The following is a 13360-nucleotide window of genomic DNA, read 5'->3' on the forward strand; positions in this document are numbered from 1 at the left end:
ACCCTTTTCATTCTTGGCACCTCTCTTCCACTTTCCACACACAATCAGATTTCCAAGAACCCTGTTAAGCAAATGTTCCCCCATTGCAGGGGAGCTGCATAGGGAAAGCTTGCACAGGAACAGATGAGCACGCGGTTTTTCCAGAGGAAGGAGCAGAGACTCCCTGAGTAGATGGGGATATCACAGTCAGTTATACAGATGATGCACAAATACAGTTCTGACAGACAGATGCACAAACCCATGCCAATACCAAAATGGGAGAGACACACTGAGAGCCCCAGTTCCCACTGTAAACCAGCTCCAGCCTTGCTTTCCCCCCTCAACATCCAGCCAGGTCTTCCCTGGGGAACCCAACATCCCAGCAGGCCTCCCAGGGATGAGGGGGGCAACTGCTGGCGAGCAAATATTGCTAGTTTTCTGTTGCTCTCCCCCAGCCCTTCCATTTACCTCTTGGACAATCCTCAGCAGGTGTTGTTTTCCAAATTCTCCCCCCACCCCCAGCAGGTGACAGGCACTCAGGGAACTTGGACAATTAAATGACATGAAAAGAAAAGGCTGGAGAGGTTAAAAACAAACAAATGAAGCAAGAAAAAAAAAAAAAAACTACAACTGAATTAAGCCTCTCCTTTCCACCACACCCAAGGGCAGAGCCCTCAGCAAGAACCAGTGAAAGGCCTACCAGAGCTTCCTGCTGTCACACAGGGCTGGTAGGAAAGTTCCACTAAATAACACAGGCATGTAGGGGCACAAAGCCCTGCCCAGGAGGTTGCTGCAGACAGACCTAAACTGGGAGATCAGGATCCAGCTGGCTGTACCTGGGGTCGCAGCTAAGCTCACCCTGCAGTGGGGAAGCACCATTCAGCAGTCACGGCACAAAGAAAGAAATTAATGTTTTACCACTGAAGCAATCAGCAAAGAGATTAAAGTTTACATGATGCGCGAAGTTCCTGATCATAACTTTTTCCCCTGATCTGGCAGGTAGAGAAACATTTTCAAAATATCATCATGGCTTAGCCGACACCTGCCAGGTCTGGATGTGAGCTCTGCAGAACTAGAGGAGAGCTCTCAGCCCCACCATGGTGCTGCAGGACAGCCCCGCCACACAACGCACTTTTGACCATCTGGGCACAGCCTCGCTGCCAGAAGCAGCAGCACCTCCCCAGCACCATGGCGGGCACTGTGAGGGTGTTTGTGCCAAGCAGAGCTGGGCACAGGATGGCATGGTTCCTGTCCTTGCAGCAAAACTGGGGACCACACCACAGCCAGGACAAAGGGAGCAGAGGCAGCGACAGCTCCTACGTTGATCTGCACTGCCCTGGGCTACAGACAAGGAGTCTCAGCCGTGTCCATCCCAGCCCACTCCTTCTATCCCACGTGTCCCAGTCTGTCTGGCAGGAGGCCACTGTGGCCACGAGGCACAGATAGGCCCTGGCAGAGGGGTGACAGGTCGCACTCACCTCTGGGCCTACAGGAGAAGACCCACAGAAGGCACAGCTCCAAAGGCCATGGGCTGGCTGGTCCGTGGTCGCTCCTCAGCTGAAGGTGGCCCATGACGGGTGCCTTCCAGCAGAGGGTACAAGTCTGTACTCCCCAGGAGGGGGGGGTCTGCATGCCTCATTTACAGGATGGAGGAGCTGAGCAGCAGAGGGAAAACCTCCCTTCCAACCCATCACCTGCGACAAACCAGGCAGCACCCACCAGCACCAGACCCTCTGGCAAGAGTGGAGCCCTTGGGGCCAGCACAAGGGAACTGTGTGGAGGTGGCTCAAACACCTGCAGCGCTTGCATTTGTCTCACCTCCGCAAGCCTCTCCCTCGTCTGCCCCAGCTTCAGGAGACCCCCTCAGGGAGCCCCGGGCCCAGACCACCAGGGAAACACCCTCATGGGCCTACTGTCACCAGCACCTCGGGAACTGCTGCAGGAAGATGCAGGCATGGATGCCATCTGATGTGTCCTCTGCAACAAAGCCTGGGGACAGCCACCAGGCTGCCGCCGGTGGCAGCAGAGGGGTGGCCTCTGGCTCAGAGCCACAACGCTGGCTCCAGCCCCGTCTCCATCTCCCCAGCCACCACGAGCCTCCGTTTCCTTGGCAACACAGATACCGGCACCTCGGTGCTCGCAGCCGTGCTGCCTTGTGAAGAAGGCATCACACAGAATCCTAACAGAATTACAGCAAGCCTTTTCTTTCCCCCGTCCTCCTGCCCTTTTCATCCAAAACACAGCACTGAATTATCGCCTCGGGGTCAGGAAGGAGAATGGTCACAGTTGTGCCCCCGGGAGCAGCAGCCCCCTGCCAGCCTGCCCATGTGGCCTGGGCCAGTTCGGCTCGAGGCAGGTGGGGCCTGTGCTGCAGTCGCCTGATGGATGCGACTCCAGGGCAGGAAAACAGTGCAGGCTCCACCCGAACAGCCTTTGGACCACTATGTGCACGTGGCAGCAGGACATCTTCCCCCACGTGACACCACAGAGCTCCAACTCTCCAACCCACACGTTCAGCTGCCTCTCAGGCTCCGAAAGTTGCTCACCACAACACAAAGCTCCCTCCAGAGCCCCATCCACTGCCCCATCGCTATACCAGGTGTCCTGCAGCCTTTGTAGGGGTGTGAAGGACATTAGCTGAGACCTGAACACCTGGGCAGCACATGGCCTGATGGAGAACTGGCCATTTCCAGGCAACCTCATGCAATCCCACAATATAAAAGATAACAGCCACGACAAAGACCCTCCCAGCAACCCAAGAAGCTATACACAGAGGCACAAAAAGCATCCTGCCACTGTGGCAGACACAGCCCCTGGACTGGCACCAGATGGGCAGTGGGAGGCAGGTGAGCCACGGCATCCCTGAGCTGCACCCAGGAGAGAGCTGAGCCCTGTAAGCTCAGATGAACAAGCACAGCAGCCCCACACAACACCTTCAGAGACGTACAACCACGAGAGCAGCAAAGCTCTATCTTCAAAGGAAAGCCACAGCTCCTGCCAGCCAACTAGCCGGCACTGAATGCACACCTACAGGTGGGGCAAGATTACAGCCCCGGCATGGATCTTGGCAGAGAAACCTTCAACAGCTGGGCAGGGAGACAGGGGTGTGTCAGCAGTGGGCCTACATCCCAGCGGTAGGGCAACCTGGGGGAAAGCAGGCTCCTAACTAAGGCGATACAGAAGAGGTTAAAAGTAGCAGCCAAAGCAAGCAGGATGTTTGGCCAGAAGCCAGCCTTTCCCAATACAAGTTTGAGGGAGCTGGCAGCATTCTCACCAGCCTTCAAGGCACACATTGCCACATACCACAAACCAATTTGCTTAGACAACGCCAAAGCAGCTGATATGGCGCAGAGCAAGCTTCATTGACCAAGACACATACCCAGTGAGGACAGGCCCTGGATGAAGAGCAAAGTGCCCCTGAGCCAGGGCAGTGGAGCAGGCACGGTTCCGCAGCACCCACCCTGGGCAGTACCGCCACTGAGCAGACACCTGCCCACACTGTGGGTGCCAGCTCCCGCGGGCTGTGCCCAGGCCATCCTGGGGGGACAGGGATGGCAGCACCACCCCGGTCAAAGTCTTATCAGCATGCAAGGTAAAGTCCAAAGAAGAAAGAGCACCTTCATCTTCCCAGCTACTCTGTGAAATGGACCAAAAGCAATTCTCAGGCAAAATGTGATTAGTGCAACTTCTTGAGCCAATTCTTGCAATAAGGAGCTAATCCTGCCTGGGGCACTGGGGTGGGACCTCAGCAGCTGCTCTGTGCTCATCTGTGCTTTGCTGCTCTTAGAAACTGCCTGCAAGCAGAGTTATAGGGCTAAATCATCTCAGTGCTATGTGCACGTCCTGACAGCACAGGGGTCTCTGCACTGGCGACAGAACTGCCATGTGAAGAGCTGGCCATGTCCAGCAGGCCTCCACACTCTGCTGCACTTTTTTGGGGAGTGGCAGGGAAGGGGCTGCTCGGGAGATGCCATGGCCACACACTCCAGAGCCGTCAGCCTAGCTCGGACCACGACAAGCTCAGCCCTGGAGCACCGCAGCCATTCCTCCCCTCCTGCTCTCACAGCCATGCAGGGAAGGTACTGCAGTAGACACTGGGGCTGTTTTGTGGCAGCATATTTAGCAGAGGAAGGGAAGCTGACGAAAGGCTGGTAACTGTGACCAGCTTCAAAAAGCAAAATTAGTGCATTAAGAAGGAGAAGCAAGAAGTTCTAATTCACCCATGTGCAGATATGCCCTGTGGACACATCATTCAGACATTCAGACCTGTGTCAGAAGCGGGCAGGGGTGTTAGGACATCTGGACCATGCATCACCAAGGAACACTCCTCCTCCACCAGTGACTGCAGAAAGCAGCTCCTATCCATACTCCAAGTCACCTGCTGCCTCTGTGGCAATCTGCTCACAGGCAAAACCAAGAAGAAGAAGGCACTATCTATGGGGTTTGTTGTCTTGCACTGGCACATAGCAGCCAGGGAGATCAGCTGCAAGAAGGACACAGAAGCAGACAGCCGGGAAACCACAAGCCCAGCCTCCAAGCAGAGCACTGGGAAAGAAGAGTGTGAGCAGCTGCAGGTGAAGAGTACCCAGAGCAAGAGGAGCCAATACAGGGAACCCAGCTTAGTCAAACACTCAGCCCTGCCTTCTCCCAACCTCTTTCCCCTGCTAAAGGCAAGCACGAGCTCTCAGGCAAGCTGACCAGCAAATACTGTACAGTCTTAGTCCTCCTTTTTACTGTAGAGGGGAGGAAAGCGCTGGCACAGGTTGCCCAGAGGTTGTGGAGTCTCCCTCCTCCTCAAGAGTTCTTCAAAATCCATCTGAATATGATCCTGGGCAGCCTGCTCTGGGTGTTCCTGACTGAGCAGAGGGATTGGACCAGGTGTTCTCCTTCCAACCCTAACCACTCTGTGATCTTCAGCCCCAAAAGAGCCCTGTTCAGGGCTGAAAGCAGTGGATTCAAAGTGCCATTTCCTCCAGTCACGTCTTGTGCATCACTTTCCAGGAGGAAGGCCACCTCTTTAGAGCAAGATCCCAAGGAGAGTTCTTCCTCTTCACCTCTGCCTGCCAAAATTCAGCAGCAAGCCCTTCGTGGTATTGATGAGGTACAGTCAGCTGTGGGGAAGATGCAGAAATGTAGAATGAAAGGCTGACAGTTGTGCCAAGACTGGGAGCATCACAAGCCCCCACCGAAGGGCAGGGACACGCTCCTCAGCACAGCACAGCAGCGGGTCAGGCCACACATGCTGCCCCAGCAATGCTCTGCTTGCCAGGACCTGCCAGGCAACTGGGCCCACAGGCTCCGTGCTGTCACCCCAGCGCATGGCTCAGCAAGCTTCCCCGAACTGCACAGGAACAAATCAGTTCTGCTTCAATGTGCAAGCGTTTTCTCCAAGTTGCTGGTGCATCTGTGCCTCACACAGCTAACAAGGACACCTGTTAAACAAAGTACAAGCAAGCAAGAGACACGAAAAACCCAACACACCCAGAGCTGCGCCACTGACATCCTGCTGCACCCAGGGCACCAAGGCTGCCAGCAAAGCCAAGGGCATGGCGGGGTGCCAGGAGTTGCAGCAGGGCTCACTCAAAGCTTCTGGTGTGGCACCCAGCACAGGGGAGACTCCATCCCCATCGCCACACACCTCACCCTGTCCACCTGCCCCAGCCCCCTCAAGCACAGCCAAGCTCACGTTCAGTGAGAAGGGAGCAAGGAGCCTTGGGGATCCCCAGCGTTTCTCAGGGATAGTCTTAAATGCCAGACCAGAGGGAGCCGTGCAGGGCAGGCAAGAGCTGCCCAGGATGGGAAGGGACACTCCTCTCCCCAGAGAGGGAAGAAAAAGGAGCTTGTAGCAAGAAGGGGACAGCTCTGCAGGGGAACCTCAACAGCCCTGTTTGTAAAGACAGGGACTCACCCCTCCAGCACAGGGGCAAAGCTTCCTGGCAGGCATCACACAGCAGCCAAACACTGCCATGCCAGGCAGCCTTCCTCACTCAGAACCCCAGAGCAGCAGCACTCAGACTCCATGCTAGAGGGAAACTGAGGCAAGTGGTGACGCAGGGTCATGTGCAAACCAACACTCAAGTTAGAACTGCACTTCTACCTCTCTAATTCCAAAACTGGTATTCCAACACCCAAATGTCTATGCAGAGAGAAGGGACAGGAAACTGTGCTCCTTGTTTTCCCTCTGAACATGGGCAGAACTGGACCTGCAAAGAAGCCCTCTGGAGGGCCAGTCTCCTAGCTCTCTGCTGGTGAGGAGCTGCCCCTAAGAACTAACGAGCTGTTATGTTCAGATCCAAGGACACCTCCAGCCCCAAGGAGCACATCTGCAGCTCTCAGCGAGGATGTGGAGTCCCTGTCCATAACCTGAGCACTGCCTGCCTCAGACAGGCAGGAGCCATACCCTCAAGTGCATGGTGTTGTAACCAGCAACAGCCAGGACAGCAGGGTGCTGGAGGAGGTACAGAGGTGACAGTGTAATGCACCAAGGCAGTGGAGCAGAGCAGACCAGCCACCTGGAGGGACCCAAGGTGTTAACAGCCCTCTCCAAAAAGGGCTGGGCCACAAGGCCTTCACTCTTTCCGGTTCCCCAAAAATTTAAATCTGCAGCTCAGACCTCTGTCCTCGCTTGTCTTCCACTCCAAGTTGCAAACCTGGGATACACTTCATGCCAGCCGTGCCCAATGACATCTGAAATCCTGGGACCTCCTCACAAAACACAGTGGCACATTTTGCTGGTTTGCAAATGCACTGCCTTCCCTAAAAGTCTGCACATGGAAACTTAATGTAAGTGTGACCCAAACCAGCTTTGTCAATAAGCAAAGATTCAGACGCCGGTAGGAGCCTTCCTGTTGGCAAATGGGCTATTGCCTAACTCCTAAAATAGGAAAAATCCCAAAGCATTAGAAAAGCCATAAGAATCCCAGTTCCAAGAGTTCTGCACTTCAGCAGTAGCAGGCCAGGTTTCCTGTAATCCTATGTAGGTTTCTAGCAAAGAACCAGCCACCACACAAAACTCTGTCATACTGCAGCACCACCTCCAATCTCCTGCCACCAGCCAGCACAAGCCCTTCTACCCTACAAAACCCAGTTGGTCTGACATGAGATCTAGAAAGGAGAATAAAGGCTTTCAAGATAAACTCACACTGCTTCCAGGGGCTTATCTCAGCACTCTGCTCAGGCACAATTCAGAACCTGCAAAGAAGAAATCGGATTTGGTTAAAAGGAAAAAAAAATATCATCCCAGGGATGATGACAGGCACGTGGACAGGCAGTAGCCAGGGGTTTCATCACAAGATGGTGCCCAAACCGCTCAAGCACCGCATTTAGACACCATACAAATTCGCTTGCTGAAGAATTTCCGCTACAGATTTCTTTAAATGCAGCTTTACTCTCAAAGAGAGTTACGTGAAAACAGCACCTTCTAAAGCAGCATATCTGCTCGCTGCATGTGTTCAGAGCCAGCCCTGCTAATCTGACTGGTAAAAGCAAGTATTTACTACAGGCAGCACTGCAGAACCAAGACACCTCTGAGAAGTGAAACAGATACATTCTTGGCTTGCACAGCCAATTGCTACCCAAGTTCTCATTTCAGGGCCATCTGTGCCGTGTCATTGTCTTCTGTCCCTCTGTCTCACCTGCACAGCCCCTCTGACAATGATAACCCAGGCAAGGGGCAGTGAGGGCAACATCTGGTCTGCAGGACTCTCCTCCTGGGCAATGACGCACGATACATGGGGAAACAGTCTGGCTCACCCATCCACAGAGAGACAGGCAGGTTTGGCATACCAGTAGTAAAATGAGCAGCTTTAAAAGGAAACGCTCCAAGAACCGGATCCTGCAACAGCGTTTTCAGAGCCATGTGTTGGATGACAGCTATGTCTAATGGAACAAGGAAAAAATAAAGGAGACCCTTGCAGGCACAGAGAAGAGCTGCAGTCCAGTGGTCTCTAGTTACATAAAGGAATTAGCAACGTCCAACAGCACAGCAAGGACACCTCCTCCTTTTTCACAAAGGTTAATTTTCAAATATAAGTTCAACATGCACAGGCAATCCTCTCATAAGCACAAATGCAAAGGCAGAATAACTTGGTTATGCAAAATTCAATCACCTCAGAAACATCATAAGCAAACAAACAAAAACAAACCAAAAGCCCTTTGAGCACTCAGCATCAAGGACTCAGAGCTCACTTGTTCCACATTTCACACAGATGCAGTAAAACCCTTTCACTCCCTGTCAACAAAAGTCAGCCACATGCAGCCCTACGCAGCTTGCACTGTATGAAAGTGCCAAGAGCAGGCTTTGGCTCCACAGGAGCAACACAGATCCACAGCAACTTTCTAAAAAGCTTGCTCAGGGCACAAAAGCTGTTCCACTTCCATTTGGACAGAGTCCCCAAGCAGCACAAGGTGACACGCAGCATCCAAGCACTTACACTGTCAGCCTTCAGCAGCTAGCTCAGATATTGCAGCTGGCTCCAGTCCACATCATTGCGAACAAGGACAGGACGTTACATTGTCCATCAGACCTGATGCACCTCCAGGGAAACAAAATCACCTTTGAGCAGGGAGAATTTACTGCCCAGGCCATCCCAAGGGACATGGCTGCCAGCACTGCCCTGGCCAGCGTCCCTTCACTGCACGGGGTAAAGTCCAGGGAAGAAAGAGCAGCGTCACTTTCCTGACTCTTCACACCCCTTGATCCCACAGCAGACTTCTTTCCTGCTTCTGCCTCCTTCTCTCAGGCAGGTGCTGCCCCGGCTGAGGACGCAGGTGGAGAAGCCCCACCAGCAGCCCAGCTCTTGCAGCTCCACTGCCAGCAGCTGACACACAGGTGGCCAGCAGGCCAGGCTGACCAGGCTCAAAGACCAGCCCTGAGATGGCTGCACAACACCCCAGGGGTCTGCAGGGATCACTCCCAGCCACTCTCCTCATTGGTTTGACAACAAACCCCCACAGCCCTGCTCCTACTCTACCAAGCCCAGGGATTCCTGGGGGGTCCCCATGCTGGTCCCAAACTCATGCACTCGGCGTCCTCTGTCCCAGCTCGAGGGCAAGTCGAGATGTGGAGGGGAGCAAGCAGGCACGCAGCAGCCTGTCGGTCCACCCGGGAGCAGGAGCCCAGCTCCCATCTGTCAGCAGTCCGGCACCCCGGGGCTGCAAGTCGTTCCCCCAGAGCAGGAAGACAGAGGGGGCAGACACCAAGGGCAGGGCAGAGGCACCCAGCATCCCCCATCTGCATGTGCTCTAGCACCAGCACCTGTGTGCTGCCAAACAAAGCCCTGTGCTCCCAATCAGCCACGGAGCATCCGTCCCTCCTGTTTGCTGCTGCTGCTGAAGCGGGTTTCACCGGGGCTGTCTGCATTTCAGCAGGGAGACACTCTGGGATCTGAGCTACTGCATCAATTAATATCATATTAATGAAGTGCTCTGAGAAGGCAGGCATCTGAGAGCCAACCCTCCCCCATCCCTGCTAGCTTCTGACTCCCTGTAACACTCCCGCTAGCAAAAATGCCTGCTAGATTGTATCGCGATCTCTGCCATGCAGCTCTCCCAGCACAAGGCTGCCGTACGCCATTTCAGCCACAGACAAGTGCCTCCGGCTTGGAAACATCCCGTGATGACCCACATTGTCACAAACTCACAGCAATTATCCAGCCTGACCCTGACAGGGCAAGCGTGAGTGCTGGCTGTCAAAGCAGGCACTGGGACATTGACCACAGGCAGGAGGCTGAATCAGCCCGACAAATGCTGCAGTCCTTTCAAGGGGCAGAGCCCAGCCAGCAATGCTGGCAGGCTTAGCTCCTTGCGGGGGTTAGGAGGAAGCCGTATGGCATGCCCAGCTTGCTCAAATCTAGGCCAGAGCATTGCAAAAATGTTCATCAGTCCTTCCTCAAGAGAGGGAACGGAGGAGCAGGCACTGATCTCCTCTCTGGTGACCAGCAATAGGACCAGAGGGAACGGCTTGAAGCTGCGACAGGGGTGGTCACGGCACCAAGCCTGCTGAGTTCAAGAAACGTTTGGATAACACCCTCAGACAGATGGTCTGATTTTTTGGGTGGTCCTCTAGGGACCTAGGACTTGGACTAGATGATCTTTTGGTCCCTTCCAACTTGGGATATTCTGTGAACAGAGGGCAAGGGAGGGGATTCATACTGTCCCCTCCACTTGTTCACCAGAATGAGACCACGAGTAGGGCAGAGCAGCACGGCAGCCCCAGGGCAGCTTAGTGGAACGTGAAGCACATGAAGCACACCTGGGTAGAGATCCAGCTGTGCACAGCTCCACCCCACACTGCGATCACATCAGCTCCAGTGACCTAAGCACACACAGCCCAGCCAGCACTCAGCAGATGACCATGGACAACACCACCATGGGTAACGCTGGCCTTGCAGGTTGTCCTGCCCACATGTGGTGGGACTGAGCTTCAAAGCAACAGCATGGAAATGGCCAGGCAGGCTTATAGCTACAGTGGAAATTGCCACCAAAACACAGCAGGAGCAGCTGTGTTTTCTCTACCTGTACCCCCTTTATTACTTTCAACAGTCATCCTAAAGTCAGCTGTATTTCTTACAGATGTATTACACACTAGACCAAGGTAACCAGCAAGGATGTACTCATACCATACTATCAGAAAGCATTTTTTTGGTTCCCCAAGGAAGAGCCCCAATGAATTTGCACAGGTCATGGTCCTTGCTTCACGTAGGCATGCATATACTCTGGCCCAGACCAGACCTCAAAGGGTATTTTTGTTTCTGCAGAGTAGTGGTAGAACAACATCACCCATCAGGAGTTGTAATAAATCTCTCCTAAAAGGCAATGCTACTGAGAATTCAGGCTGGAAGTTTCCTGACCCAAAGGTGAGCATCACTGTTGGGTTTGTGTTTTTGGCAAAAATTCCACCTTCCCTTGGAAAGCAGTAGACCTCACTGTCTGGCGAGGGGTGCCTCGCACCTTTGCACAGCATCACTCCCCTGCTTTGTGACTTTTGCCACCTCCCTCTGGTCACTGGCAAAGATGAGACTCAACATTTTGTCAGGTGCCATGCCACACCGTGCTCAGCAGGAGCAGACACTGCCAGATCAATAGTGCATCTAATGAGAACATTTAATTGCTTCTCTCGTATGCAGGGGTACTGTTCCCCAACGGGATAATTAGAGAGGAAAACCTGCAGGACCACTCCCAGTGCTGCAGCCCTTCATGTTGGGCCACCTGGATGATGGCTCTGAAGGGCCAGAGAAGGGTGTGAAGGAGCTGCCTGTCCCCCCTGCAGCCCATCACCCCTGCAGCAGGCTGCCAGGGTGCACACCTAGCTGCCTCTGGATGAGCCAGGACAGCTTTCTGCTGGCAGTCACCACAGCAAGCACAATTTGCTGATTACAAAGGGGATATGTCATTTAAAATGAACATTCAGATTCCAGTCTCTTCTACCCGTAACAAAATGCCTCGTGAAATGGCTTATAGAAATTTCTGCCATAGAAATCTGTTTCCATTCAAAAGCCTGATACGGGCAGAGAGAGGGAGCGGGGGAGCAAAGCTAAAAATACCTTCTGAAGGATACCACGGCAGCAACAGATTCACAGGAAAATGAAGTGGGAAGGGGGCTGTGAATGTGTTAAGATCCTGTTTAACCTCTCCCCAGCCACCTAAAAATCCACCCAAGTCAGAAACGATACTTCAGCATTTCCTTTGTGCAAAAGATGACTCCACCCTGTGTTTTCCTCTTCATCTGATACTTCATGAAGTATACCAGCACACATCTCTGCTCCGCCACCAGTCAGTAAGTAGGGCCAAGGCAGTGGGTTAGTAGGAACAGAAGAGGAAAGAGTCAGGTGGGTGGAACCTGGCAGAAAAATTCTACTGTAAATCCTCATTCAGCATCAGCTCAAACGCGGGATGCATTTTACACTAGCACAGCACCTGGAGCCAGATTTGACCACGTCTCCAATACCCTGGAAAGGAGCATCAGTCTTTTGGACTGGGAAACAGAAGAGATAAGGCAAAACAAAGCCCAACAAGACTACCATGGGGTCTGATTACAGCTGATGGGGAGAGAGCTGGCTTCTGAAAGGGAAATGGATCAGATATTAAAGTGATACCACATTTCATCTCTACAAAGAGGCCAAGTACACAAATAAAACTGCTGATCTGCTGGGAACAGCAGATCTGCAGCTTCAACCTCATTTGTCTCGTGGTTTGAGCACAATGGGGCCAGCCCAGTCTCCTCTCCGCTCTGTGATCACACCAGACCCAGCCAGGATGCTCCTCGCCCAGACCCAGCTGCTCCCACACAGGGCAGACTCGTCCTGAGACACCATCAAGCCCACAGGACAGCTAGCATTGGAGGAGGTTTTTTGTTTTGTTTTGTTTGCCCCCTATGGAGGGGACCATCAGCATAAGATGGAAGGAAATTCCCTCCCCTTCCAGACCATTATTTTCTGTGTTTCAGGCTCCGTCCATTATTCCCTCCCTCCCAGACAGTAAACCTGTGATGTGTGCATGACTATGCACATGTACATGCATACACTATAAGCAGGGCACTACATAATTCTCAGCTTCAATTCAAAGCACCCTCAGCTGTGTACTGAGACAAACAGACATGAAGCATTTGTACCAAATCACCAAACAGAGTTCTAAGATGACCCTCCCTTTCCATATAGTCCTACATTCCCCTGTCCAGCACAAGGAAAACAAACCTTGGCTTCTGCCCCAGCTGTAGAAAAGCTCAACCAAAACACCTCCTGTTTCGGATGCCCCTATATACCCCCAAACAGTTCACCTCCTTGGAGAAAGGAAGGGTGGATGGAGCAACTATCATCCCAGATGAGGGACATCCACAGGCCTGGGCTGAACATCCTGCTTTGCACCAAAGACACACCATGGGGACAGAAGAGCTGCTGCAGAAAGCAGCTGCTGCTTCCACGGCAGCAGACACAGACACCCAAATCTCTTCCCTTTCACACTCACTGAGGCCTTGGACAAACCACAAGCTTCCACTCAAGGGCTGAGAGGAAAGATGGGTCTGGAACCACAAGGAAGTACTGTGCCACGTCTCCACCAAGGACAGTCTCTTCCCACCACTGTTCCCATCTCCTGTAATCCAGACAAGGCGATGAGCAGGAGAAAACCCGCTCGCTCGCAGGCTGCCACCCTGAGTAACAGGGAGACCCAAGGCAGGCAAATCCATCCAGCCAGGAAGGAGATACCAAGGCAGACAGCTCTCAGATTCCCACCACCACCACCACTTCTTCCATGCTCAGAGGAGAGCACAAGCCAACAGTGAGCCCCAATCCAGGCTCAAACCCCCACCCGCCCAGGTGGAGGAAGAGCCCACACTGCTCATGGCTGCCGAACCTCCCAGGTCTTCTGGCACAATCGCCACGGT

General features: G+C 53.3%; 1 protein-coding gene across 8 annotated transcripts in view; it reads right to left on the minus strand.

Moving 5' to 3' along the window:
- The window catches only part of EPB41L1 (erythrocyte membrane protein band 4.1 like 1), a 64686-nt gene extending 56171 nt beyond the window's left edge, over nucleotides 1-8515 (minus strand). For 7 of the 8 annotated variants that reach the window (XM_084296846.1, XM_084296845.1, XM_084296841.1 and 4 more), the window contains exons 1-3: nucleotides 8412-8515; nucleotides 7121-7170; nucleotides 4678-5090 (exon numbers count right to left, since the gene is read on the minus strand). The gene's annotated coding sequence lies outside the window, so the exon portion shown is untranslated. The remainder of the gene's footprint in view (nucleotides 1-4677; nucleotides 5091-7120; nucleotides 7171-8411) is intronic. The other variant, XM_084296840.1, reaches the window with a different exon arrangement.
- Between the last annotated feature and the right edge of the window lie 4845 nt (nucleotides 8516-13360).

This window comes from Netta rufina (genome assembly GCF_964035555.1).
Source record: "Netta rufina genome assembly, chromosome: 16".
In the NCBI taxonomy this organism is placed as follows: Eukaryota; Metazoa; Chordata; class Aves; order Anseriformes; family Anatidae; genus Netta; species Netta rufina.